Source organism: Eublepharis macularius, chromosome 9 (genome assembly GCF_028583425.1).
Source record: "Eublepharis macularius isolate TG4126 chromosome 9, MPM_Emac_v1.0, whole genome shotgun sequence".
NCBI classification, from domain to species: Eukaryota; Metazoa; Chordata; class Lepidosauria; order Squamata; family Eublepharidae; genus Eublepharis; species Eublepharis macularius.
This window is the reverse complement of record NC_072798.1, coordinates 14,458,130-14,484,539: the sequence shown is the minus strand read 5'-3', so window position 1 is coordinate 14,484,539 and position 26,410 is coordinate 14,458,130. Positions and strand designations below refer to the sequence as shown.

The window sequence follows — 26,410 nt, the reverse complement described above, 5'->3', positions numbered from 1 at the left end:
AGTAGCCCGTACAGGGGCTTTCTCTGTGGTGGCCCCTACCCTGTGGAATGGCCTGCCTGAGGAGGTCAGAAGCGCCCCCACTCTCCTAGCATTTCCGCAAACAATGCAAAACTGTATTATTCAAACAAGCTTTTGTATTGCAGGGAGGGGCTCTCAGATACTTCGCTAATGAGTTAAGGACTATGGACCACACCACTATGTTGCTTTACATACTGCCTGATGTCTTAAATATGTGCTCCTATGAGCTACTACTGCTTCATGTGGTCTAATGTCAGCCCTAAAATTGCTTATGTTCCATTTCAGCATTTCTTCAACTCAGTATTGGATTCTTGCTAATGCTATGTCTTTGTAAAATTGTGTTTATTTACTCTATGGTATTGTTTATGGAAATGTTTTGAAATTGACTGTACTAATCTCACACTGTGTAATCCGTCTTGAGTCTCAGTGAAAAAGGCGGACTGTAAACAAACAAACAAACAAGATACCATAACCATGGCTGGGTTCATTGTGGCCTGTATGACTTCTTTGATGGCTGAGGCCAAAGGAGTTTTGCAATATTTGGAAGATTGTGAGCCTGGTTGGGGGTGCTTGAATCTCTGCATCCTTGAACAAAGGAAAGATGCTTGCATGTGTCGCTTCCCAGTCAGAGAAAGAGTGATGGCAGTAGGAAGGAGGAAAATCAAAAGGGCCAAAAGAACATTTTCTACTTCCAAAAAAATAGAAGAGTCCAGTAGCACCTTTAAGACTAACCAACTTTACGGTAGCATAAGCTTTCAAGAACCACAGTTCTCTTCGTCAGATGCATCTGACGAAGAGAACTGTGGTTCTCAAAAGCTTATGCTACCATTAAGTTGGTTAGTCTTAAAGGTGCTATTGGACTCTTTTCTATTTTGCTACTACAGACTAACATGGCTAACTCCTCTGGATCTACTTCCAGAAAGAGACCTTATCTGGGTGGAGTTAACTATGGTGGTAGGGCAGTTGTTGTTGCCCACAGTTTATTAAGGATATTTGTTGCACAGTCAAGGAAGTGTGGAATCATGTCGGATGAAACCACTCTCCAAGCCAGTATATTGCAACAGATAAAACTTACTTTTACTGAAGCTAATTTGCATTCACTTGCATTCTTGTAGTAGCAGAAGAAACATAGATACCTAATCTCAATCATTCTTATGATTTATTATAAGTGGCCAGCTAATCTGGTGCACATGAGTGGGAGTATGAGATCATGGGTGTGCTTTTAGCATGGTTACACAAAGGAGCTCTGCAAAGAATGTCTTCTTTCTTGTAAGACCGCAAGAGAGAGAGCAGAAGGGACATAGAAAGAGAAGGGCTGTTTCCACACGGCTTACCTTGTTCCAGAAAACAGCGAAATCTCGCGCGAAATCTCGCGAGATTTCGCTGTTTTCCAGAACAAGGTAAGCCGTGTGGAAAAGGCCAAGGAGAAGGCAGATAGAAGCTTCTAGATCAGACGAAGAGAGGAATTGCAAAAATATACAGCCTCTTCCAAAGCAAAGGGAAAAATAGTGCCCCTCAATGTCCAGGCATGCGGACTGCTATCTATCCCAACTGATGCTCTCATCCCCCCATGACCAGGGGGTGCAAGTAGCGATAGCAAGTAGATTGAACAGGGATTAGGCATACAAATGAGGGAGTGGCAGGTAAGGGAGTGGCAAAGAGTGGGGCATGGAAAAACGGCACCAGCGGCTGTGGCAAGTCAAGGTGAGCACAGGAGGCAATGAGGGGGGGCACATGAGTGGCAGTAAGTAGGGAGAAGGGTCAAGTGGGTGATCAGTGATAATGAGCAGGTAGTAGGAGGTGGAAATGTGAGTGACAGTGAGGAAGATCTAAGGGTTCCCAGACACTTACTACCTGGGCTCCCAAAGCTGAATCAGACCTAATAGGTAGGGTCAAAGTGCCCCCTCTCACAAGTACATAAGTAGGGGATTCTGCTAAAGCCTCCATCGCTGTTCATTTTGGGACCTCAAGAGATCTTTGTCTGTAGCTTGGCACATGTGGCTGCCTGAATGACATAATTATGGGTAGTTTGTTCCAAAGCCTCTGCTGCTGCTCAGAGTGGACAGAAAAGAAGGATTCTGTGGTTTGCTTTTGGTCCTTCCTAAGAGTGAATGGGTGGGCAAATCCGGTACTAGCTCTTCAATATTTGCTCAGCTTGCAATATGGCCCCCGTGGCAAACATGCTCCCCGACGAGACTTTGAGGTGAGGAGTGATGCTTGTTTGCCAGCCTCTCCAAGCAGCTACCTGACAACTGAGAGATAATAATTGGGATTCCCTAGGACAGCTCCCATGTGAAGTGCCGTTGGATCTTGTTCAGTTTTCTGAGCAACAAATTGAAGATGACGCCCCGGGCATTACAATCATAAAACTCAACCACAGTAGTGCGTGTTATCTTCAAAGCGTTGAACAAACACCAGCTAATTAAGATTGTTTTTTCTTCTTCTTAGAAAGACTTAGCAGAATAGTTGAAGGAAGAGGAATTCTGGCTGTGATTTATTTAGATGTCGAAAATGCTTTGTGTGAAGTCTTTTTTGCAGGGAGGCTGTTTAGGAAACCTGCTAACCGGAGGGCATGAGGCAGTCGTGTTGTGATTTGAAAACTGGCCAAGGGACCACAATAGAGAGAGAAGAAAAATCACAAGAAAGGAACAAAAATGCAGGCGGAATTGTCAGGTCGATGGTGGTTGAGCCTCTAATTTGAAACATGCACAATTGAAAACATGGTCCATTATATACAGTTTGCAGAATCTAGTGGTAGAGGTTTTGCTGGACTGTACCATTTTAGCTTGTGGGAAGTATGGTGGTTCACAGGTTTGAATATTCGCTGTGCATAGATAGTTAACTTAATGACAAAGTATTCTAACCTGCATTCTCCCTGACATGTTCGTTTTCTACAATCCACGATGGTTCTGGAAGGGATTATTCAAACATGCAACACTCACCAGCAGCCTGAAGGGGTACAGTCTGGAAATGTTTTAGTTGAACTATCAGCCATAAAAACTTGAGCTGGGGAAAGAAACATTTTAGATAAGCACAGACAGATCCCCCAGCGGCTATGGTTCTATCTGCTGCTGCTGTTAAAATGCAGGTTTCAATATTATTTGCATATAGATTCTACTATTTATTTATAAAAAATATTTATATCCCACAATTCTACAACAACTGTGCTTATGTACCGCTCTTCTAGACATTTTAGTGCCCCACTCAGAGCAGTGAACAAGTCAGTGTTATTATTATCCCCGCAATACAGCTGGGGAGCTGGGGCTGAGAGGAACGGCTTACTCAAGACTACTTACTGAACTCAGGGCAGTAGTGGAATTCGAACCAGCAGAGTGCTAATTCTCAGCCCAACCACTTAACCATTATGCTGCAGCAGCTTTCTGTCCAAAGTAGTGTATAAACATATCCAGTGAAAAACTTAACAGAAACACACACATCAAGTTAAGAGTACACCAAGTCTTAAAAAGTTCTGACGTTGAATTGGGGAGAGGGGCAAATTCTGTTGTGAATTTTGATTTCCATATCCCCTGTGAATTGCTGAATATTTGATCAGTTGCTTTGGATATTTGCTCAACTGCTTTGGATGCATCTGACGAAGAGAACTGTGTGGTTCTCGAAAGCTTATGCTACAATAAAGTTGATTAGTCTTAAAGGTGCTACTAGACTCTGTACTATTTTGGATATTTGCTATTTGACACTGAATGATATTTGATTACAATATTTGATATCTGGCTTGATATTTTTCCATGTTTACACTTATGTTTAGCTTTTGACAGTGCTCATATCTGGTATACAATGCTCTGTCCTAACAGTTGTCAAATATTCTTCCTCGATGGAACAGTTTCTACATTGGCATCTGTCACGGAGCCTGTGCAGGTTTGCCATGGGTATTTTGGGGGGGTCATACAGGACAGTAGGAGGCCTCGCTATCATCTATTATGAACTGGGCATGTGTTGAATACTGGTGACATCTCTCTGTGATCAATAATGGTTGAAGAGTGAATGAACACATGAAGCTGCTTTCTACTGAATCAGACCCTTGGTCCATCAAGGTCAGTATTGTCTACTTTGACTGGCAGCAGCTCTCCAAGGTCTCAGGTCGAGGTCCAGCCTCTCTGGATAAAAGGAAGAACTTCCATGTCAGCTGGAATCCTAGGACCTTGGAAATGAAGCACTTGGGTTGTTGCCAAATGCTACGTACCATACAAATATTATGCTATCAATTTTTGATTAGTAATGTTATAAGTTTGGTTTTACTAGGCTGTGTGCTTGAAAGAGAGAAATATACCCACTTCTTCTGACTCACAGCATTTGTCAGAGGCTGCCATGTTCACCACTTGGACACTAATGACTCATGGAAGCAAGACACTCAGAATTTCCACAGAACAATGAATTTTCACCAGGATCTTCTGGCTTTTGTATTTGTTATTAGAAGCAACCTCACCAAAGTAAATATATGTGTAACCTTATAATGTGGTTTCTTGATCCTAAACAGAGTGCTCTTAAAGTAGTGAAATATAGAGATGGGCACAAACCAAAATACAAACCAAAATTAAGCACAAACCAGGCTAGTTCATGGTTTGCGAACCATGGTTCATCAGATCCCATTTCTGACGAACTGCCATGAACTTTAGACTGGTTCGTTTGGTTCATTTTTTGGTTCGTGACTGCAGACAGCCTGGTGCCAATCAGTCAGTTTCCTAAGCAACAGGGGATGGACTTCCTCCATACCTTTTGCTGACCTGGAAGTGACCTTCTTCTGACTTGGAAGTGACCTTCTGCTGACCCAGAAGTGATGATTTTCTGACCCCGATGTGCCGTTTTCATGAACCAAACGAACTGGTTCGCAAACCGGGGACAGGTTCGTGAAAATTCGTGGTTCGTGAAATTTGACAAACCACAAACCGCATGGTTTGGTTTTTTTCCCGGTTCGTGCCCATCTCTAGTGAAATATCAAGACAGTATTCTTTAAAGGGTGAAATCATACCAAAGCACTTTTAGAGTGTATTAACCCAGTGCAAATTGGAAACAAAGTGATCAGTTGTTTAAGCTGAGTAAAACTTTCGAGTCCCTGTTGTGAAGGGATCCTCTGAAATTGCACTCATATCTGCGATTGTCAGATTCCCCACCCCCCGCCCTTTCCTTGTTTTTTCATCTTGGTCAAAATCTTCTTAAACTGTTTCCACTGATGAACAAAAATGTCATGATGAAAATACCACTCGGGCTGCTAGAGCTGAAGAGATACAGATGCCAAACTCAAAACCGGAATCTAATTCTTCATGTTAGCTGTTATAAAAGCCTACAGAAAAATACCACACAATTGCAACTCCACCCCCCTCCAATATTTGCCATGATCTGACCAAATCAACAATTCTTCCCAGGTCAGATTTTTTTTTCTATTCAGTGGAAGCGGAACTCAGATCTCTCCATCAAATAGTTATTGGTTTGTTTCAGGTGGGTAGCTATCTTTGTCCGTAACAGAAGAGAAAGGTTCAAGTTCCGTATTATTTATTATTTTATTTATTTTTATTTATGTAATTTATAGTCCACCTTTCTCACTGTGTCAAAAGGCGGATTACACCATGTGAGATTAGTACAGTGAATATCAAAGACCTTTCCATTAACAATGCCATAGAATAAATACAAGTTTACAAAGACACAGCATTAAAACAAATCGAATAGAGTTGAAGAAACAGAACATAAACAATTCTAGGAGTGACATTAGACAGCATGAAACACAGGTAGCGCATAGAAGCACATATTTAAAGCAACCGATAGTACACTACCAAGATTTCCAGGGTATAAGCTTTCAAGACTCAAAGCTTTTGAGGGAGGGGCCTTGATTCTTAAAACCTTATACCCTGGAAATCTTGTTGCTCTTTAAGGTCTTTAAGGTGCTAAAGGCCTTGAATATAGTTATTTGTTTGGATCCAGCAACCACCTTCTACCAAGAGCCAAAACACACGTTAAGAAATACCTAGGTTCAGCACGTGTTCTCTTATCTCAAGGTTTGCCGGGATCTGTAGGTGTCCTGGAAGCTTAAAGTAGGCGTCCTGGAAGCTTAAAGATCTGTAGGCATCCTGGAAGCTTAAAGTCCTGGAAGCTTAAAGGATCTGTAGGCGTCCTGGAAGCTTAAAGGCGTCCTGGAAGCTTAAAGCTTAAAATACAGGCGCCTGTATTTCCCTTCCCCTTTTTGCTGCTCTGTAAATGCTAAACTTTAAGCTTCCAGGACGCCTACAGATCCCGGCAAACCTTGAGGTAAGAGAACACGTGCTGAACCTAGGTATTTCTTAACGTGTGTTTTGGCTCCAAGTGAGGAGCTTTATTCAAGTGCAAGAAGGTTTCCATTGGGGAAAGTTTCCCTACACTGAAGGGTGATTTCTTCCTTAGTCATTGAATCCAACCCATGGCCAACAATAGGGTGACTAGCAATTCAGTTTCTTGTTGTTCTGGCTAGTAAAAACATGTTCTGTCAGGTAGCTAGCATGAGTAAAGGCCTATTATGGCCACACAAGAGGGGGTGTAGCATAGGGGTTGTTGGGTTGTGAATCTGCATTCTGCTGATTCTACTGCCATAAGCTCAGCAGGTGGCCTTGAGTAAGCCACTCATCTCAGCCCTGCTCCTCAGCTGTATGGTTGGGATAATAATAATGATCACAGTTCTGTGTTGGGCACTAATCTGTTGGGAAGAGTGGAATATAAGCACAATTGCTGCTGCTGTTGTTGTTAAAAGCCAGAAAGCATGAATTTCTTCAAGGTTCCACCCGTGTCTTGCCAGCTTGTACCAGTCTTCGCTTGTACCAACCCCTCATCCACCCGATTTCTGCCCTGGTGCCACTCCTAGGAAAAGGCTAAGTTGCTCTTATATAACTAGATGACAAGTTGAGTGCAAAACCATGTCCGATTGCCTGCGGGCAGCTCTGCCCCCCCCTTCTTCTTTAAAAGTTGAAGCCTTTCACTCAAACCACTTACGTTCCTCAGCTCGTATGTGATGTTCAAGGTGAAAATTTAGTATACGATGTTCAAGGGAACATGAAAAGGGACCCTCAAAATGCATGTGAGGGGTTGTTGTGTTTCCTGTGTTCCTCCTGATACATGCTGTAGCCATTTTGTGTAAATGTGATAATTAGGGTTGCCAGCCCCACCCCCGAATTATAATGGATCTCCAGACAAGAGAGATCAGTATCCCTGGAGAGAATGGCTGCTTTGGAGGTTGGATTCTGTGGCATGATACCCGGCTGAGGGCTCTCCCCTCCCCAAACCCCAGGGTCCACCCCCCAAATCTCCAGGTATTTCTCAACTCTAATGATATTACAGGCAACTCTAATGATATTACATGTATTTTTCAGCTTCAGTACATTCAAAAGAAATCTGAGTTTCAGATAACACACCCCCAAACTGGAAAATAATGTGTTATCCTTTTCACACAAAATGGCAACTGCATGTATTGGGAGGATCTGGGATCGCACCATCTCCCCTTATGCACAGGGGCGGCGCCAGAATTTCTGGCACCTGCGGCTGCCCCTATGTGCGTGCGCACATAGTGCGCCAGCGTGCCCCCGGACTACATGATGATGTTACCGCAGCAAGCCAGGCCCATTGGCCGGCAGGTGGATGGAGCGGCGTGCGGAGGCTGCCCATGCTCTGCACGCTGCCCTGGATGCCTGCTGTGCCTGGCCCGTGGCTGCTGCGCCTGGCCGGGGGCATGTGGCAGTGGTGGCAGCGGTGGAGGTGGTGCAGGGCTGGCTGGCCGCAGCAGCTGCGGGCCAGGCATTCCAGCTCCATGGCACTCGCCTCCGCCCCAGTACCCCCTCCAGCGCCCCAGCGTCCGCAGCACCCGCCTCACTGCCTCAATGGTGGCACCAGCCCTGCTTATGCATGGTTTGAACACCAACTGAAAAGGGCTCATGTTGCTAGCAAATTGAATGCAAGGATGCTAAACAAGGTCTTTCGTAGATCACTATGGCACCATAACCTATGTCCTAGCTAGGTTGCCAGGTCACAATCCAGAGGTTTAAGATCCCCAGTGAAGAGGGAATCTGGGCGGCCACACTTCCTTCCCTGATCCTGTCACCTGTCTCTCTTGGCCTACCTAGGTGAACACATGACGCTGCCTTATACTGAAACAGACCATTGGTCTACCTAAGTCAGTATTGTCTGCTCAGACTGGCAGCAGCTCTCCAGGGTCTCAGGTGAAAGCCTTTCACACCATCTACTGCCTGGTACTTTTAGCTGGAGATGCTGAGGATTGAACTTGGATACTTCTGCATGCCAAGCAGATGCTCTACCGCTGAGCCACGGATCATCTGCGGCATATCTGGAGTCCTGCTTGCTCCAGCAGGTGGACAAGAGGGACAAATGAAGGACTGGAGAAAGAAGTGTCATGAGTTGCTGCGGCAGCCTTGTCTCCAGTTTCATCAGGGGTTTCAAATGTGTCATGCAAAACTCTGGGTTGTGATCTGGCAACTCCAAGCACAAGATACTTGTTCTCTCCACCCCAGCTGGGTCCTTGTACCCTTTCTTATGGGCCAAAAATCATAGATATATTCCAGCTTAAAATGCCACTATCTTTTTGAATTTCTTGTGGTTATTTCTTGCGTGGGTAAAGAAAAAAACAAAACAAAGAAGTGAGCTGTGACTCATGAAAGCTCTACTACAAATTTTGTTAGTCTTATTGGTGCTACTGGACTCTTGGTCAAAATAGCAGCAAAATAGTAAAGAGTCCAGTAGTACCTTTAAGACTAACCAACTTTACTGTAACATAAGCTGTCGAGAACCACAGCTGTCTTTGGAAGAGAACTGGACTCTTGCTCTTTTCTACTGCTAAAGAAAAAAGTTTAGCCTTTTTTTTTACTGCTATCTGTCAAAGCTGGCTAACTGGGATTTAAAAGTTAGGTGGGTTTCAGATAAAGGTAAATTCCCTTCGTCTAGGGAACCATGGAATGGGAAGCAATAAAGAAGACTCAGGGTAAGATTGTTTAGGACAACAATGTCTGTAGAAACCCTGGAAACACACACACACCCTTGGAGTTGCAAGGAGGCTGGAAACTGCTTACCTACCGAACACAAAGCCCACAGAGTACACTCTTACCAGTCAGGGCCCCAAATGTATTGTGCGTGCGTTATCTTGTTCTCTGGTTATGTAAACCTTGCTTGAAAAACACAAAGCAAAATTGGGGTTGAAGTCCCAATTGTGTCAATACGCTGCAATGATGTGGCAACATCGGGTTGCAAAATTTGATTTGTTACAGAAAAGAAAAGGACAGGCCCTGGGGTTAGCAGGGCCCTAGCTTGACAAGGGAAGCAGATATTGCCTGTCTGGGGAGAGATCGTACTGTGTGGGATTTCCGTCAATCTCGCTTGTTTTTTCCTGGGCTGCTCATGCCGTTGGTCTTGTCTCCTGTGACAGATCCCGAACAAAGAAGCAGAGTGGTGTTCCTCGCCAGGCATTCCGTCACTACGGGTAAAAAAAAATTAAAGAATATGTAGGTAATGTTGTGATTTTGTTAGATGGATGGATGTCTTAGGGGAGAGGCTGCTTTAGGATGGGGATGAAGTGATGGAGGAGAAAATCTCTCATTGCCATCACATAATCCCTGCAGCGTTGTTTCCCCCGACCAGAACCAAAACAAAGTGTTGCCATCTGCCCTAGAGATGACAGTGGGCCTGTGCTGCTCTGGAGCTGTGCCAGTGCCTGTTTACCAAATAGTAACTTGACAAGAGTCACCAAGGGGGAACTAGAGTTGCCAGTCTCCAGGTGGAGCCTGGCATCCTCCGAGAATTACAGCTGATCTCCTGATTAAAGAGAGCAGAATCCATGGAGGAAATGGCTGCTTTGGAGGGTGCACTGTAAGGAATTATATCCTGTGGAGGTCCCTCCCCTCCCCAAACCCAACCCTCCCCAGGCTCCACTCCCAAATCTCCAGACATCTGGAATCAGCAACACTAAGGGGGACCCTGGGGGTACAGATGACCATGTACCTGCCATGTGGTATATGGAAAAATGTTTCTTTGCCATGGATGAGGATAGTGTTGAGATGTTCCATGGAGTGTAGACTCCATGGAATCAATAGCCGATGCATGCACCTTTCTCTTGCTATTTCCAGGATTCCCAGTTGCTCAGAGAAGTGCATGCATACATACATGCATATGAATATACAAAAACTCTGTACAAGCTTTCTGTCAATGGCTGTAGGTTTAGGAGTGAAACTTAATGCTGTGATCCCACTCCCCACACACATACTCATGTTAGTGGTGGAGAGTGCCCTCAAGTCATAGCTGACTTATGGCAACCCCTGGTGGGGTTTAATGGCAAGAGATTAACAGAGGTGGATTGCCATTGCTTGCCTCTGCAATCCTGGTCTTCGCTGAAGGTCTCCTATCCAATTACTAACCAAGGCTGATCCTGCTTAGCTTCTGAGATCTGATGAAATCGGGCTCACCTGGGCTACCCAGCTCAGGGCATACTCATGTTACAGCCTTAGAATCCTGAAAAAAGTTTCTTTAGTGTTCTGTCAAATGGTAGAGAGCTTATTCTCACTTTCAGTCCATTCTCCCAGACTGCTCTCTGACCAGGAACAGAAGGTTCCTAAAAGGGGAAGCCATGTTAGTCTGTCGTAACAGATTAGAAGAAAAGTGGCACCTTAAAGACTAACAAAGCCTGTTTGTTTGCAGGTGAATGCTAAGTGGGGGAGGAGAGTGGGGAAGGGGCATAGCGACAAAAACACAGGGACACAGTGCTGGAGGTGAAGAGGCCACAACTTTATTGAGATTGCAGCTCAGGGAGCAAAGGTGAACATAGGGCACTGATCCAAGCATTGGCTGACCCGCCTGCCAAGCCGATGACCCACACACCCCCTCAGACCCCTGATGAGGGGGGGGGACTCATGGGATGACAGCCATTGGGATGCCACATGGGTATACACTGCTGTGTGAAATACTCCCTGCCACCTGGGAGTGAGGTGGACTGACAGCCTCTGACTGGGCATGCACTGGCCATTCCTCACTCCCCAGGCCCCTTATGGGGATCCCCATAATAGAGAAACTGAGCCTGAGGGCCCTGTTTCCCCCCCCCCCAAATGGATTAGTGTCCAATGCCCAATCCACTGTCTACTCACTCCAAAGTTGTGACAAAAGGGAGGGCTGAGCGGGATGCCACCACGAGCCAAGTGCTGAGGGGTGGGGGCCATCTTCCCAGACCAGGGGCCCACACTGGATGTGCATGGGCATGCTCCCCTGGCCCCTGGTCATTCCCCACCCCTCCACATTATGGCGGCCACCATGCCATCTCCCCACTTGCCTCCCCCACGTTGCCCGCAACATGGGCTCCCAGTTGAGTCTAGGAGCCATTGTTTCCTGGGGCTTTTGAGGTGGTGTGAATGGAAAGCAGCCTTTAAGGGGCTAGGGAGGGAGTGACTTGTTTGTTAGTTCTTTTATTTAGGTTTCAATTGGAAATATTTCCTTTAGCTATTGTTATAATCCACCTTGAAGCACATGGAAAGGCATAAATACAAACAAATAAATGAGATTTTGTGAGTCAGAGATCGATCACTTCTTCAGGTGCTATGGGATGGAAATTAGTCTGGAGATTTTTATAAGCCACCGTTCTGTGATTTCCTTATAAAAATATCATAAACGATTTCCTTGACCACCTAAAGAAGTGAGTTCTGATTAGGGTTGCCAGGGGCTTGCAGGCAAACTCCCAACAGTTTACCCTTCTGGGCATCTATTAAGGAAATAAACTGCCGGGTGATCACCCACCACTGGCAGGTGTCCCAGACAAATGGGTATGCACATCACTGTGCCCCACCACTATGACATCACTTCCAGAAGTGATATTGTTGCTTGAGGGACGGGAGCACATGTGCACATCAACTAAAATATAATGATTCTTAAGGAAGTGGCCCTAGTGCGCTCACACTCCTGCCCCCCCCCAAGATGTCACTTCATTGTGCGAGAGAGAGGGGATCCAAAGGCAAGACTGCACTCCCTTGCCCGCCTCTGCCCTCCTGATCTTCTAACAGTTGCCAAGGAGACGTGGCAACTCCAGCTCTGACTCATGAAAGCTCACACTGGAACAATTGTTAGATTTTAAGGTGCCACTGGACTTAGATTTTATTTCACAGGAGCAGGAATACAGTGAAAACATTCCTCATTGCCACTTGCTAAAGCTGGACAGTTTACCAAATGGACTACATTAAAAGTACATCTTCACTATATTCAACCTTGGCTGGTCCTCAACGTGCAATAAAAGCCAGAATGATGATGTATTTCTTTCCCAGTGATCTAGTACACTGTTAGAATCAGTTGTGATGGAGGAAATCCATGATCAAGGTCTCCTGTGTGTTGCAGAGCAGCCCCTGGAGGAAGGCACTGTATAGGTCAGGGAAGTCACACCATGGAGAAGGATAAAGTATATGGATACCAAAGATGGAGCTCATGTAAAGAGACAAGCCCACCCACTACACCATAGAGTACCAGGAATTAGCAAGCAACAGGCAAGTTTGAGGTAAGATTGTTCAGGATATGATAGGGAAGGTAACTGTGAGGAAACGTTTTTCCTTCTGCAGAGCAAATAGCAACTTGGGGTGGGGTGGGTGGGATTTAGAACAGGAAATGGGCACATGAGGAAAGGGTTGACATCAGCACCCCTATACTGCTTCCGTAACGCAGTTTCCTGCACCTCCACCCTGTGTCTCCTTTGAACTTTTGAGAAAACCCACGGCAGCCCTTGATTATAGAACTTCCACGTCATGTCTAGTTAAGCCTTCAGAGGAGTACTTAATAATATGCCACTAATTGCACTCAAAGATACTTTGCTTACCCTGAGGGCAGTTATAATGAGTTTATTATAATGAGCAAAAGAGCAATTTACCAGATCCAGGGGCCTTTTACACTGGCAACAGCAACCTGGCCCCCATAGAATCAGTGAGTAGGGGCTCAGCCTGACCAAACGGTGGCACTTGGATTCTAATGTCCAAATATGGATGGAGAGAACATGATATGGACACCTTGTTGTAGACAAGCAGATTAGGGGCTGGTCAGTGCCTGGAGGGGTCCTCCTGAGAACCCTATGTATGCCACCTTGAGTTCCATGCAGGGCTTTTTTTCTGGGAAAAGAGGTGGTGGAACTCAGTGGGTTGCCCTTGGAGAAAATGGTCACATGGCTGGTGGCCCCCGCCCCCTGATCTCCAGACAGAGGGGAGTTGAGATTGCCCTCCGCGCCGCTCAGCAGCGAGGAGGGCAATCTAAACTCCCCTCTGTCTGGAGATCAGGGGGCGGGGGCCACCAGCCATGTGACCATTTTCAAGAGGTTCAGGAACTCCGTTCCACTGTGTTCCAGCTGAAAAAAGCCCTGGTTCAATGAAGTATGAAGAAAGGGAGAGAGCCAGTATGTGTAACAGTTAGAGTGTCAGACTAGGATCTAGGAGGCCCAGGTTCGAATCCCCACTTGGCCATGGAATCTTGTTGGGTGACCTTGGAGCAGTCACACCCTGTCAGCTTAGCTTGCTTCACAGGGTTGTTGTGAGGATAAAATGGAGGAAGGGGAACTTTAGGTCCCCATTGAGGAGAAAAATGAGTATACATATCTAAACCAAAAGAAAGGTAGAATGTAAATGTCTGTCTGTCTGTCTCTGTCTTTCTTTCTGTCTGTCTGTCTGAACGTGGCCATTGGATTTCAGAACTGACATGATAACTCTGCTCTGATGAGCATTTTCAGAATTGGCAGTGAAGCACAGCGGTTCTTGGAGGGTAGTTTTAGATGGGTAGCTGTGCTGGTCTGCAGCAAAACACCAGGATTGGAGTCCAGTGGCACCTTAGAGACCAACAAGATTTTCAGAGTGTAAGCTTTCGAGAATCGGAGCTCTCTTCTTCAGGCACCAGTAGGAATGGAGATCCCCGAGCTCTGACTCTCGAAATTTTATACTCCAAAAATTCTGTTGTTCTCTAAGGTACCACTGGGCTTTAATCCTACTTGGAGGGTAGTGGCATGGATCATCTTAGCCTCTGAATGTTCGCAGGTTGTGCTGAAAGCTATAGTTGTGTTTGTGTGGTGTTGAAGGACAAAATAACATATGTAGGGATTGGGGTAGACATGGATTCATTTCACTGGAACTTGTTGCATTAGGCATATTTGTGCAAGCTTCCTTGGTGTAATGCTTCATTTTAAGGACCTGGCAAAAAGGAAAAAAAATGTTGGGAACTGGCTATTCTATCTTAATCATGACAACGATGGTTTAATTTTGATTCTCGGGATTTCGGTCTGGCTCTTTGGTTTTAATGTTGGCCTCCAGTTTCTGCATAGAGGATGATTTGCATAAAAAGAGATATTTCGAGAGGCTTTGGGTGGACATTGCCTGTTGTGATTACCAAGCCATTCTGTCGAACCTGTCAGGCGATAAGCTCGGAATGCGTGGAGAGGATTGCCTTTGACTGCTTTGACTGCAGGGACTGGGATAGTTCATCTGTTCGCCTTGTAAAAATTCCTTCTGTTCCCAATGAGAGAGGCGTGTGGCGTGTCAACATTTGAAATATGATCCAATAGACTGGAGCAGAAATGAGACACTCGGTCACTTTTTAAGGAACTTTGATTGCTGGCTTCTTGAAATTAAGAGGATTTATTTCTACCATTGCTGCCCCACCCCTTTTGGCATTGCTCTCCCAGCTAGGTGGCTCGTTCCTGCCTTTTGCAGCGCAGTCACAAAGTGGGCTAATTTAGAGCAATCCCGCCAATTCACAAAGAGGTCATTAGGCAGACGGAAGTCCCTAGCAGGTTATGAACCAGACAGTCTCGATGAAGGAAGGTCAAAGGGTGAACATACTGTTTACCAAATCTGTAAATGGTAATTGTCTGCCTCAGCATATGGCTATTATCCACTGTGAGACCCCCATTCTCGAAAGAGGCAGGATGTGGGTACCAAATATGAATCCATTCAGAACACCAGAAACACCCTGTTAGCAACATCTGTCTGCACTTTGAAAGAAATGTAAAAGACTGGAGAATGTTCCTACCGCAAGCATTTTCACAGACATCGAGCCCCTGTGCCGAATTGTGTCAACCATTATTCACACATTAACACCCAATCTTCTTTCAGAAGTTAAGTTGATCGCATTCATCATAAATAAAGGCAGCTTTGGGCAAAGTTTTTGCTTGACAGAGAAAATAAATGAAATTAAAACCTTGGCTGCTCTGAAATTTGTTAAGTAAAAAACGTGGGAGTGAGGGTAATTCGGGACATGCTAGCATACTTAATATCGCCCAGTAATGTGCACAAGAATTACTTTGAAAGCCACCCTTTTAGTGTTTGGGTGAATACAATCAAGCTTGCGCTTGTAAAAATAGCAGTGGCTTATTACAATCGTAGTTCATACAGTAGTAAATCCATTTTGATTTTATGCCATCTGCATAGCCAAACCAGTTTACTGACTGTTACACTGGCAGAAAAACAAACCAGGATCACCGTGTAAAAAGAACAAAGAACAAGTAGATAAACAATACAATAATAATAAGTTTCAGTAAGGAGGTAAATTTAAATAAGAAGCATTTGCTGTTTCATAATATTAAGATTCCATTCAGCTATGTGGTGTTCCTTGTGTTACAATGATTACAGTTAATTTTAGGGAGATAACTTCTGAGGAACATCTACTAAGAATAACTTCTGAGGAAGGTCAACCAAGAAATAGGATTACATCTTGATGCTCATCCTTACTACAACTTATTATAGAAACTGTTCTACAATATCCCAAGGATGGGACATCTTTAAATTTGTGATATAGGATCACATTATTTGTCATGATATTGTCCTGTCATTTATGTAATATGTAATGCCCATAAGGAATTTTATTAAAATATATCACTGTGTTGTTTGTCTGCTTGTCCTTACAGTGGCACAGTAGAGAGTACAAAAGTAAGGTTGCCAGGCCAAGTCTGGCAATTGGAGGGAGCTCCAGGAATGGGGACGTGGAGAAGTATGGTGTCCTGTGTGCCGTGATGCCACTTCCAGGGAAAACCCAAAAGTGACATCAGGTAACTCTAAGAATTGCCGGAAATCTAGCAATTCCTAGAGCTACCTGAGGTAATTTCCCTCACAAGTGACATTGAAGTGCACAGGACACCGACATTTCCCCCCCAAATTACTCCTGCCGTGGGCTGCCAGCAACGAATGCTCCCAAAGTGAAGTACTTAATGCTGAATAACTGCAACAGTAAACCACAGCAGTTATGCCAACAGAGCTGCAATTATACACTGTGTGAATGTCCCAATTTCCTGACTGTAATCTTGGAAGAGATTGCTTCTATAAAAAATGTATATGCTGCTTCTCCAGAGACCTACTGAAAGCAATTGGGGAAGTTTAAAAAAAATTACAATAAAATAATTAAAACAACCATAAAATGATCGATATTAAAACAAGCCATAAAGCAATGTTAATTACCCTAAAATAGCCATAAAGCACTATACAGGCAAGAAAACCATATTGTCTGATGTGTCATTAACGATATCTACACCTAGGTAGAGTGTAGAATACTGCTAACCTATAGAGACAATTCCGAAATTCTCACCTGAAATTTCTTCCTAGATTTTGATGCTCTACAATATCTGGCCTTCTTTCTAAAGCACAACCACTGCATTAGGGACCTCCAATGTGCCATCGTTTAAATTTTAAAGGAATCATAATTTCATACAGAACACTATGTGTGCACAGTTCGTATTCAGTTTGTTTCCACCTTCTCCCCCCGCCCCCATTATTAATGCACATTAATGTATCAGTAGGTAAAGGTAAAGGTAGTCCCCTGTGCAAGCACCGAGTCATTACTGACCCATGGGGGGACGTCGCATCACGATGTTTTCTTGGCAGACTTTTTACGGGGTGGTTTGCCATTGCCTTCCCCAGTCATCTACACTTTACCCCCAGGAAACTGGGTACTCATTTTACCGACCTCGGAAGGATGGAAGGCTGAGTCAACCTTGAGCCGGCTACCTGAACCTAGCTTCCGCCGGGATTGAACTCAGGTTGCGAGCAGAGCTTGGGCTGCAGTACTGCAGCTTACCACTCTGTGCCACGGGGCTCTCTAATGTATCAGAAAACAATTCCAGTAAGCTAGCCATGTTAGTTTGCATTGGTGCAGAAAGCCAACAGGTCACCACTGCGGGTGAACCTTTCATTCTACCAGGGAATGCTTCTTCCTCCCTAGCAGGGGTGGCCAAACGTGCTTAATGTAAGAGCCACATAGAATAAATGTCAGATGTTCGAGAGCCACAAGACATGATGCGTTGAAGCGACTTCAGAGGAAGAAGTGAGTTTGGGGGAGTGTCTTGAAAGTGGCATCACAGAAAGGGGTGGGGTTTTAGTGCAGTGTGCTGGAAGTGACATAATCGGAAGGGATGGAGCTTGGGAAGAGCCATCACCTGACCTTTGAAAAAGGTGATATCACATCCTTGATAGGCTTCACCCCTAAAGTCCCCAGGTATTTTCTGAGTCGGACCTGGCAACCCCAACATTTGTATTGAAAATATGAAAGACATGGAAAGAAAGATGGAAAGGGAGGGAGGGAAAGACATGGAAAGAAAGAAGGAAAGAAGGGAAGGGAGGGAAATAAACTAAACTAAAATAAACTGTACAGCTACGGCGATACTCAGAGACCTCCGGGAGCCGCACAATACGTCTAGAAGAGCCGCATGTGGCTCCTGACTCTGAGCCACAGTATGGCCACCCCTGCTTCCTAGGAAGACACCAGAGGGAAAGCAGTGGATCAGAATTCATCAATAAGTCTGAGTGCATCAGACAGGGCTGACACTTTCATTAGCCACTAAAGGACTTATATTGTTTAACATAACTAGGATGTTGAGTCCTTATCACAATTTACAGCCAGGGTGAATGATCACTGTACTCGTATCCTTTTATATTTTGCATTGGGTTTAGGGTTGCCAGTTCCAAGTTGGGAAAATTCCTGGAGATTGTGAGGGAGGGGTTAAGCCTAGAGGTTGGGTGAAGAGGGACTTCAGTACGGTATAATTCCAGAGTCCACCCTCCAGGGCAGCTATTTTCTCCAGGGTAACTAATCTCTGTGGGTCAGTTGTAATTCTTGGAGATAGCCACCGCCTAGAATTTTGCAACCCTAAAGGTTGGATTCTACAACTCCCTTTCACTGAGTAAAGAGGCTTGCTCTAGGAGGAAGAAGCCCTAGGATCTGTCCTGCTCTAGGCTGAGATCTTTGACATGATCCATCTTACTAGGCAGCACAGGGCTGAACGTAGTGAAGCTGAGCAAAGCAAAGTCTGAAATATCCAGAGATTGACAGAACTGTGGCAAGCTCACATGGGGTCAAAAGGCAAGCAGGAAACTTATGACTGCTGTTCTAGCAAAAGGTAGAGGCACTTTGCAGGGAGGTATCTCTACATTCAAATCTGTGCTTCCCTCTTGAAAAGACTGCTGGAAAAGTTGCTCTGCTAGTTTGGTGTAGTGGTTAACAGCAGCAGGACTCTAATCTGGAGAACTGGGTTTGATTCCCCACTCTTCCTCTTGAAGCCAGCTGAGTGACCTCAGGTCAATCACAGCTCTCTCAAAGCTCTCTCAGCTCCATAGGGTGATTATTGTGGGGATAATAACAACATACTTTGTAAACTGCTCTGAGTGGGTGTTAAGGTGTCCTGAAGGGTGGTATATAAATTGAGTGTTGTTGTTAGATCCTGGTGTTTTGATGATGTCCAGATTCTCTTTGGTGTCTTGAGACTCAGCCAAGGAGTGGCCTCAGGGGCTGCCGATGGTTTGGGGTATTGTTTTCAGAGGAGGACACAGTTACTGCACATGGTGAGAGAGATGTCTTCGTTTCTCAGAGACCTTGGGTATGGAGGGCTCTTGTGGTTCCCTGCCAGTCATCCTACTCCTCCCCTGAGTCCACATCAGTAAGTTCCAACCCACATCTGCATGTCAGTTCCCACCTCTCCCCTTTGCTTGTACTGTGTGTGTCTCTGTGTGACTGTTGGTTTTTTGCTGACTCCAATTTAGGCATCAGTGAAGTAGATTCCATCCTTCAAAATTTTGTTCTTAAATAATTTACTGTCCTTATGGTGCTACAAGAGTCTGTTTTGTTTGGGGGGGAGGGAAAACGGCCCTCTAAACTAGATGGGAATTGTGCATATGGTTGTGTTGACATCCGTTTTTGTATGGTATTTTATCAGTGCAGAGGAGGGCACCAGCAAAACACCACACAAAATTACCTTCATATAGTCATTATAAATAGTCACATCAAGGTTTGCTTTGGTGCAATGTTCTATCAATGTTCAAGTAGGGCTTCCAAGCCTCCCATTATGGCAGGAGGCTGCTTCCCTACAGCCTCTTTGGCCCCACTGCTCTGGGCAGCTATCAGATAACAACAACAACAACAACAACAACAAAGTGATATTGACTGTGTAGCTACGTCACTTTAGGGGGAAATCTAGAAGTGATGTCAGGTAGTTCCAGATTTTCCAAGAAGTAATGTAACATTGTAACTGACATCATGCACCCACCCATTTCCCTAGCCTCAACTAGAGATGGGCACGAACCGAAATACGAACCAAAATTCATCACAAACCTGGCCGGTTCATGGTTCACAAACCAGTGGTTCGTCAGTGGTTCGTCAGAGCCCATTTCTGATGAACTGCCACAAACTTTAGGCTGATTCATTTGGTTCATATTTTGGTTCGTCACTGCAGACAGCCTGGTGCCGATCAATCAGTTTCCTAGGCAACAGGGGATGGACTTTCTGTGGACCTTCTGCTGACCTGGAAGTGGCCTTCTGCTGGCCCAGAAGTGACGATTTGCTGATCTGGATGTGACATTTTCATGAATCAAACGAACTGGTTCGCGAAGCAAGGCAGGTTCGTGAAAAGTTCGTGGTTTATGGTCCGTGAAATGTGACGAACCACGAACTTTTTTTTTCTGGTTCGTGCCCATCTCTAGCCTCACCCCTCCCATTCATTGCCAATGGGAAGGAATAAGACACGAAAGAACAGTGGCAACATGCACATGTTCTAATTCCAGAAATAATATTAGAAACTGAATTTAAAATAAAGAGGAATGGAATTCAGCACTGAGAGATATTCCAGCCCAATAAACTCAAAGAATGGAGGAAATCCGCTCATCCCTAATGATAACTTGAACCGTGCAGAGCAGCATGAGCTGGGAGGGAAAGTGATTATTATACAACTCCTTAATCCCAGTTATTATTATTATTTTTCAAATGCCTTTTGTTACCCACACTCCATATTACTCTAGCCTGGCATAATCTCACAGAAATCATTTGGACAGATCTGTATGTGCGTATATAAAATCACAAGTCCTTTAAAGGGGAAAAACCCCCAGCTTTTGACAGGATGTTTTGGAACTCAAATCTTTTTTTTTAATTTCAGCGGGCTGTACACTCATCCTAGTAGAAAGGTCACGCCTATTTCTTTTAATATGAATAAGCCATAATTGTGCAAAACATGATGTATTAAGATATTATCGCTTCTCTGCTAATTATCCGGAGTATTTGTTTAGTGGAAACATGCTTTCTGGCGGGGGTTTGAGCTGGTAGCAGTCGCATTGTGGTATAACGAAGGAGAAGAAAAATATGTCAAGTCTCTTACTGTGAAAATTGAAGTTGAACTGAGAATATGTTCTAGGGGCAATATTATGAATTTTTAAGCTATGGAGGCCTGGTGATATCACAGGCAAATGGAAAACAGAATGTGAAGATGTGTGCTTAGATCTTCACAAGGGTTGTGTGTTTAGCTGTCTGTTTCATGGGGAGATCCAGCATTTTTTTTAAAAAAAAATCAAACGCAGGATCTGTTACATAGCTTAAGAGTTTCCTCTGGCACTGTTTCTGTGACCAACAAAGTATGCCTACTTGTTTGTCTGCATGGAATTATTCAAGTAAGCCAGGGAAGGGAAGGGTGGAAAGGGGTCAGTGGCAGAACACAGGGCTCTCAAATAGCATTGTGACTCAGCAGTACAGCACACGGTTTGTGCACAGAAGATCCCAAGTTCAGTCTCTGGTATCTGGAGTTAAAAGATGATAGGCGAAGACTTTGCTCTGCCTAAGACCTTGGAGAGCCTCTACCAGTCAGAGAAGATCACATACTGAATTAAAGAGCAAGATTTGGGTCCAGGAGCACCTTAAAGACCAACTAGATTTCCAGGGTTTGAGCATTTGAGAGACTTTTGAAAGCTCATACCTTGGAAATCTAGTTGGTCTTTAAGGTGCTCCTGGACCCGAATCTTGCAATTCTACTGCACAACACCATGGCAACCCACTTGATCACCTATTATAACGTTAGGCAGCATTCTATATTTGTTTGAGTGGGAGTGGAAAGTGTCTAGAGATGGCAGTGGAATGAGATCTCTGCCAAGCTTCTTCTCCAGCAATGGTGGCAGATATTGCGGCTGGGAACAGCCAGCGTCACAAGCCAAACAGAAAGAACTTTTAACCAGGGCTAGCATCTGCATACCATGTGGTGGGACATCTGCTAGGGCCTGGGGCTTCTGGTGAGGGCCACTGCTACCAAACTTCCACTGGAGCACCCTTCTCCCACCTTGTGAGTGCTCCACCACCTGTATTTCTGGCTGCATGTGCTGCCCCTAACAGCTATGGTGGAGGCACTTCTAGCTGTGCACACCATCTAGTGTTGCAGAGGAAAGAGCATGTGGGCTCTGCAGGTGACTGTGAATGTGGGTGGTGGGTGGGATCACAAGCAGGTGGGGAAAGGGCACACAGAGGGTGGGGGCATGTGGGTGGGTGGGCAGGAAAGAAGGGGTCAGTGGTGGGCAGAGGAGGACCCCAGAACGCTGTCTGCCCGGGGTCCCCCAAAACCTGGCCGCCCTGCCCATGGCTCACAGCCTGACACCCTAAGCAAAGTGAGTCAGAAGACTAGCCTAGGATGTGGTATGTTGAATTGTTTACTTTGCCATGCACTTTTCAAACAGTATTTGTGTAAGCCACTTTGGAGGCCCTGCTGGGGAGAAAAGCAGGGTAAGGAAAATCTTAAATATATGATGACAAATGCACATACGTAGATTGCACTGTGGCGAGGACCTAGAGAAAGGCGTTTAAGGAGCTGATTTCGAACTTTGAAATTCTTTTGTGGAAGCCTTGCAAGGCTGATGGGCATACTACAGCATCAGGTCTCCTTCCTTTACAAGCCCTCTGTAAGATCACGTTATTGGTGTAATGCGTTTCATTGAACGGGAGTGGTTTGGGTCTCGTTCCACTTGGAACAGCATGCTGTGCAGCCAATCTACACCCCCCCCCAATCTGATGCGTCTTTCCCACAAAGCTGCAGCAGGACTAAGTGATTTGCAGTGTCATTTTCAGGAGAGATTACCCCATGGTAACCCTCCCAGCCGCGGTTTCAGACCTCTGTCTAGGAGGAGAAAATTGGCAGCCAGGAAAGGGTTAATCCTGCTCTCCTTCACTCCTTCTTCCTTGCAATTCACCATCTCTGATGAGACTTTGCAATAAGAAGTAGCAGTCTGTGTATGGTGGTTTGTGTGTGTGTGTGTAATTGGGACCACATAGTTTTTGTCATAATGACTAAAGCTTTTTTGAGGGGGGGGAGGGCAGAATCAGTCCGGCCCAACCTGAGCATCATTTTTCTTAGTATTCATTTAACAAGGGAGATTTACTCAGCAATCCCAAGTACAGAGTCGAACGCTTCTAAGCACACTGAAATCAGGATTGCCCAGCCTTAAGTTTCCTGTTGCATAAATGGGACTTAAAATCCAGACTTTGGGCTATATTGAGCCTTCCAAATGCCTCATTTTTATTGTTTCAAAATATTTGTCACCCTCCCTACACAGACAAACACTTGAGCTGTGGAGAGGAGGCAAGAAGGAGGCAGGTTGCCCATTCAGATAAATAATGGAATAAAATGGCTGTTGTTGATAACTTCAAAGAGGCCCTGAAAGTCCCTTGATCTGAGGAGGACAGAAATGGCCAAAGGTAAATACAAATGTGTGGTCTTTGAGAAAGTCATAATTGTGTACAGTCTGCATTCTTTCTCTGTCCAGTGCATTCTGAGGAACCCCCTTCCCTCCCACACACACTTTCCACATTTTAGCACAAACACACACACACATATGATCTGTTAAAGTGGATGAAATTGTGAGTCCGATATTGTCAGCGAGGGGAGGTTGGGGTGGGAAGGAGAGGAATATGGACATCTGTTTAACAATTCCCTTTTGTTGAAAGGATCATAGAGACACTATTGCCTGCCTGTTGCACTCAATCAAAATGAATAAAACGGTGATTTTTTAAAAAAAAGAAAGAGGGGAGGGAGAAAATCAAGCGGAAGCGAGCCTTAAAGTATTTGCTTACAATTTTTTTTTTAATTTCAGCAGCGTGATGATTAGGGAGAATCCCTAGGGCTTGTGGCGTGTGGGGCGGGTGGAGGGGTTAGATGGGAGTTTTCAGTCACTGTGAAGGGAAGGTTTTGTTTTATTTCCTCGCTATGGCCCGGGAGAGCTCAACAGCAGTCGGAACTAATTGTAGCTCACTTAGGAAAGTCTTCATTAACGCCCGCCACACATGCTCACCAGATGTGCAGGCTGGGAGGGAGGGAGGGAGAGAGAAGGGGGGGGGCATGTGGAGAACAGCCTAACATACTTAAAACTAATAATCTGCCTTTTGTTTTCTGAGCTATTGTGTTGGGGGGGGGGCAGGAATAGAGGGGGAAAGCCTGGCTCCCTTTTTTGAAGCGCTCCGTCCCCTGTTGGCTGAATGGAATGCCTTGTCTTCTATTCCTTCCTAGGGAAGCACAAAAAAACAGTCCCAGTGAAAGGATATTTTTATAGCTATCAGTGAGCTATTCTTCTGCCGAACAAGGGCAAAATTATCTGAGGGACCGGGAAACTTAACAACGTGTTCACCCCTACTGGCTGCTTTAAGGTGGTGAGCTCCCTTTGCGGCAAACTTGTAGATTCTCAAAATATTGTTTTGGCTTGGATGCTGTCAGATCAGGTTAAAGAGAAAAAAACATTCTATGGTTTTGTGTAAGTCTGCTGAGAGGATGAAAGCATTTTTTAAAAACAAATCTTAATTTTTTCCCCTTTTAGTACACAAAATCCCACCTTTTTCTAGTGGAATGGGAAAGGGTTAAAGTCCTATAAAAATGTAAAGCCATAACACCTCTAACAAAATTGGTCATAGTCTTTCAAAAACACCTTTCATTCCCATTAAATTCCTTGGGTATCCCCACCCCCGCAGTGAAAATGAGCAATTTATTCAAAATTCATGACTCACAGGTCCATTACCACCTGCCTAAGAAATTGTGATTGCTTTATTGATATGGATATGGTTTTATCGATATGTACACACACACGTACATACGTACGCACGTACATAAAAATATATTGCACTCCTACACCTTCCAGGCTCAGGAGCCACTGTATTCCTTTGAAATTTCACAAGTCTATATATGCACTTGTCAATCTGTCCTAAACTTCCTTCAAAGCATTCAAAAAGGCTTACGGCGCAAGCCGAAGGAAAGTTACTCCAGTCTAAACCCATTGAAATCAAAGGGCTTAGAGTGGAGTAACTCTTCTTAGGATTGCACTGCCAGATGGTTCTCCCTTCATAACTTTATCCTCAGAACATCCCTGTTAGGTAGGTTAGGCTGAGGCTGAGTAATTGGCCCAGAATCAACCAGCAAGCTTCGTGGAGGAATGGAGAACTGAACTTTGCAGGGAAATCCTAAGCAAAAGTACATCCTTCTATTTACCCTTCCAAGGGGTAATACTGTTTAGGATTGCACTGCCAGTCTATCAGGTCCTAATCCAGAACTCTAACTACTAGTGTTCTAGGGGGTGACTAGTGTACTAGTTGTGACCAGACTTTGTCTGAAGCAAGATTCAAAATTAACTAAAGTTCTTCCTCAGAGACACCAAAAGTGTTTTGATAAGGTTAGTGACATATCTCATGGACGTCTAGCGCTTCTCTGTGTTGAATGGGATTGCCATGCTGAGCCTGGAAACCCATGGGAGGGCTGAGGGATAGAACAAGGACAACACTTCCAGGTACAACCAGGAAGTGACAAAAGGTAGCTCTAGGAATTACCAGAAAGTCTGTGGTAAAGCTCACTTTTTCCTGGAATGTCAGCAATGTCACTTTCTGATTTTTTGGGGTTTTTTTTTTGCTGTCACCATTCTAAACAATAGAGTTGGCTGGCAGGAGGCCTCCTGTAAGACCTGGGAAGCCTAGTTTCAAAGGTTTGCCATACTTGTTACCACACACAGAAGATCCGCTTTGTAGTAATCACCACATACAAGCCAACCATAGATTTTATCTTAACTTTTGATTTCATAAGCTCCTGCACATTGTACCACCCAAAAACCTTTGCACTGAAGCTCTTGAATCAAAGGAAACTAAATAGAAGGCAAAATCTTAGTGTTTCCATTGATTTGAAGCTCCCTGAATCCTTAAATGAGAGCATCCTTCTGTGGATTTGACCCTGGAGCTGGCAGCTAAGCTGAAACTGACTTAAAGAAAATGTGTCAGTCTAACAAAATCAATTTAATTTTTGCAATTTTCAAATATCAGGCTTATTTCCTTTTTAACGGCAAAGGAACATACGCTCGGCAGACAATGAAAGCTGTTTTAAATTTGCTAAACTCTATGAAATAGATGTGTACTGCTAATTAATGTATGTGTTGAATTGTAATTATGTCATCCTGAGGGATTTACAAAATAGAATCTAGTTAAAGTTTGATTCAATCTTCAATCACTCACAGGAGGCGCAGAAATTATCATTCATTTAGTGCTCTCTGATTTCAGTTCTAAAGGAACTTTTCCCCAGGAAAAGAGGAAAGTGATTTCCCCCCCTCTCTATTCTGTTTAAAGACGAAGATCCTCTAATTATGCTATTGTGTTACTGCAGCAACTTCTATCAAGTTTGGAGGGAATTAGAAATGGTGATGGGGCAATTATGGTATTTTCAACCCTGAGTTTGCCAGAGGCAAGGAGGGAGTTGCTGGTTAGAAGTTGTGATCATCTGGGGGTGCCTGATCCTTATTCTATACTACTGTTGTAACTAGAGATGGGCACGAACCAGGAAAATTCCAAACCATGCAGTTCGTGGATCATCGCATTTCACGAACCATGAATTTTCACGAACTTGCTTGAGTTCGTGAACCGGTTTGTTCGGTTCATGAAAACGTCACTTCCGGGTCAGCAGAAAGTCTGCAGAGGGCCCATCCCCCCATTGCCTTGGATCGGTGCCAAGCTGTCTGCAGTGACAAACTGAAATACAAACCAAACAAACCGGGCTAAAATTTGTCACAGTTCATGAGAAATGAGCTCCCATGAACCACCAGTTCACAAATTGTCCCGATTTGTGACAAACTTTGGTTCATATTTCGGTTCATCCCTGCCT

At 44.6% G+C, this 26,410-nt stretch overlaps 1 protein-coding gene across 1 annotated transcript in view; it reads left to right on the top strand.

The window, feature by feature from the left end:
- Positions 1-9,364: 9,364 nt before the first annotated feature.
- SOX5 (SRY-box transcription factor 5) overlaps positions 9,365-26,410 on the top strand; it is a 609,684-nt gene continuing 592,638 nt past the window's right edge. Inside the window, exon 1 of the mRNA XM_054988760.1 lies at positions 9,365-9,481. The gene's annotated coding sequence lies outside the window, so the exon portion shown is untranslated. The remainder of the gene's footprint in view (positions 9,482-26,410) is intronic.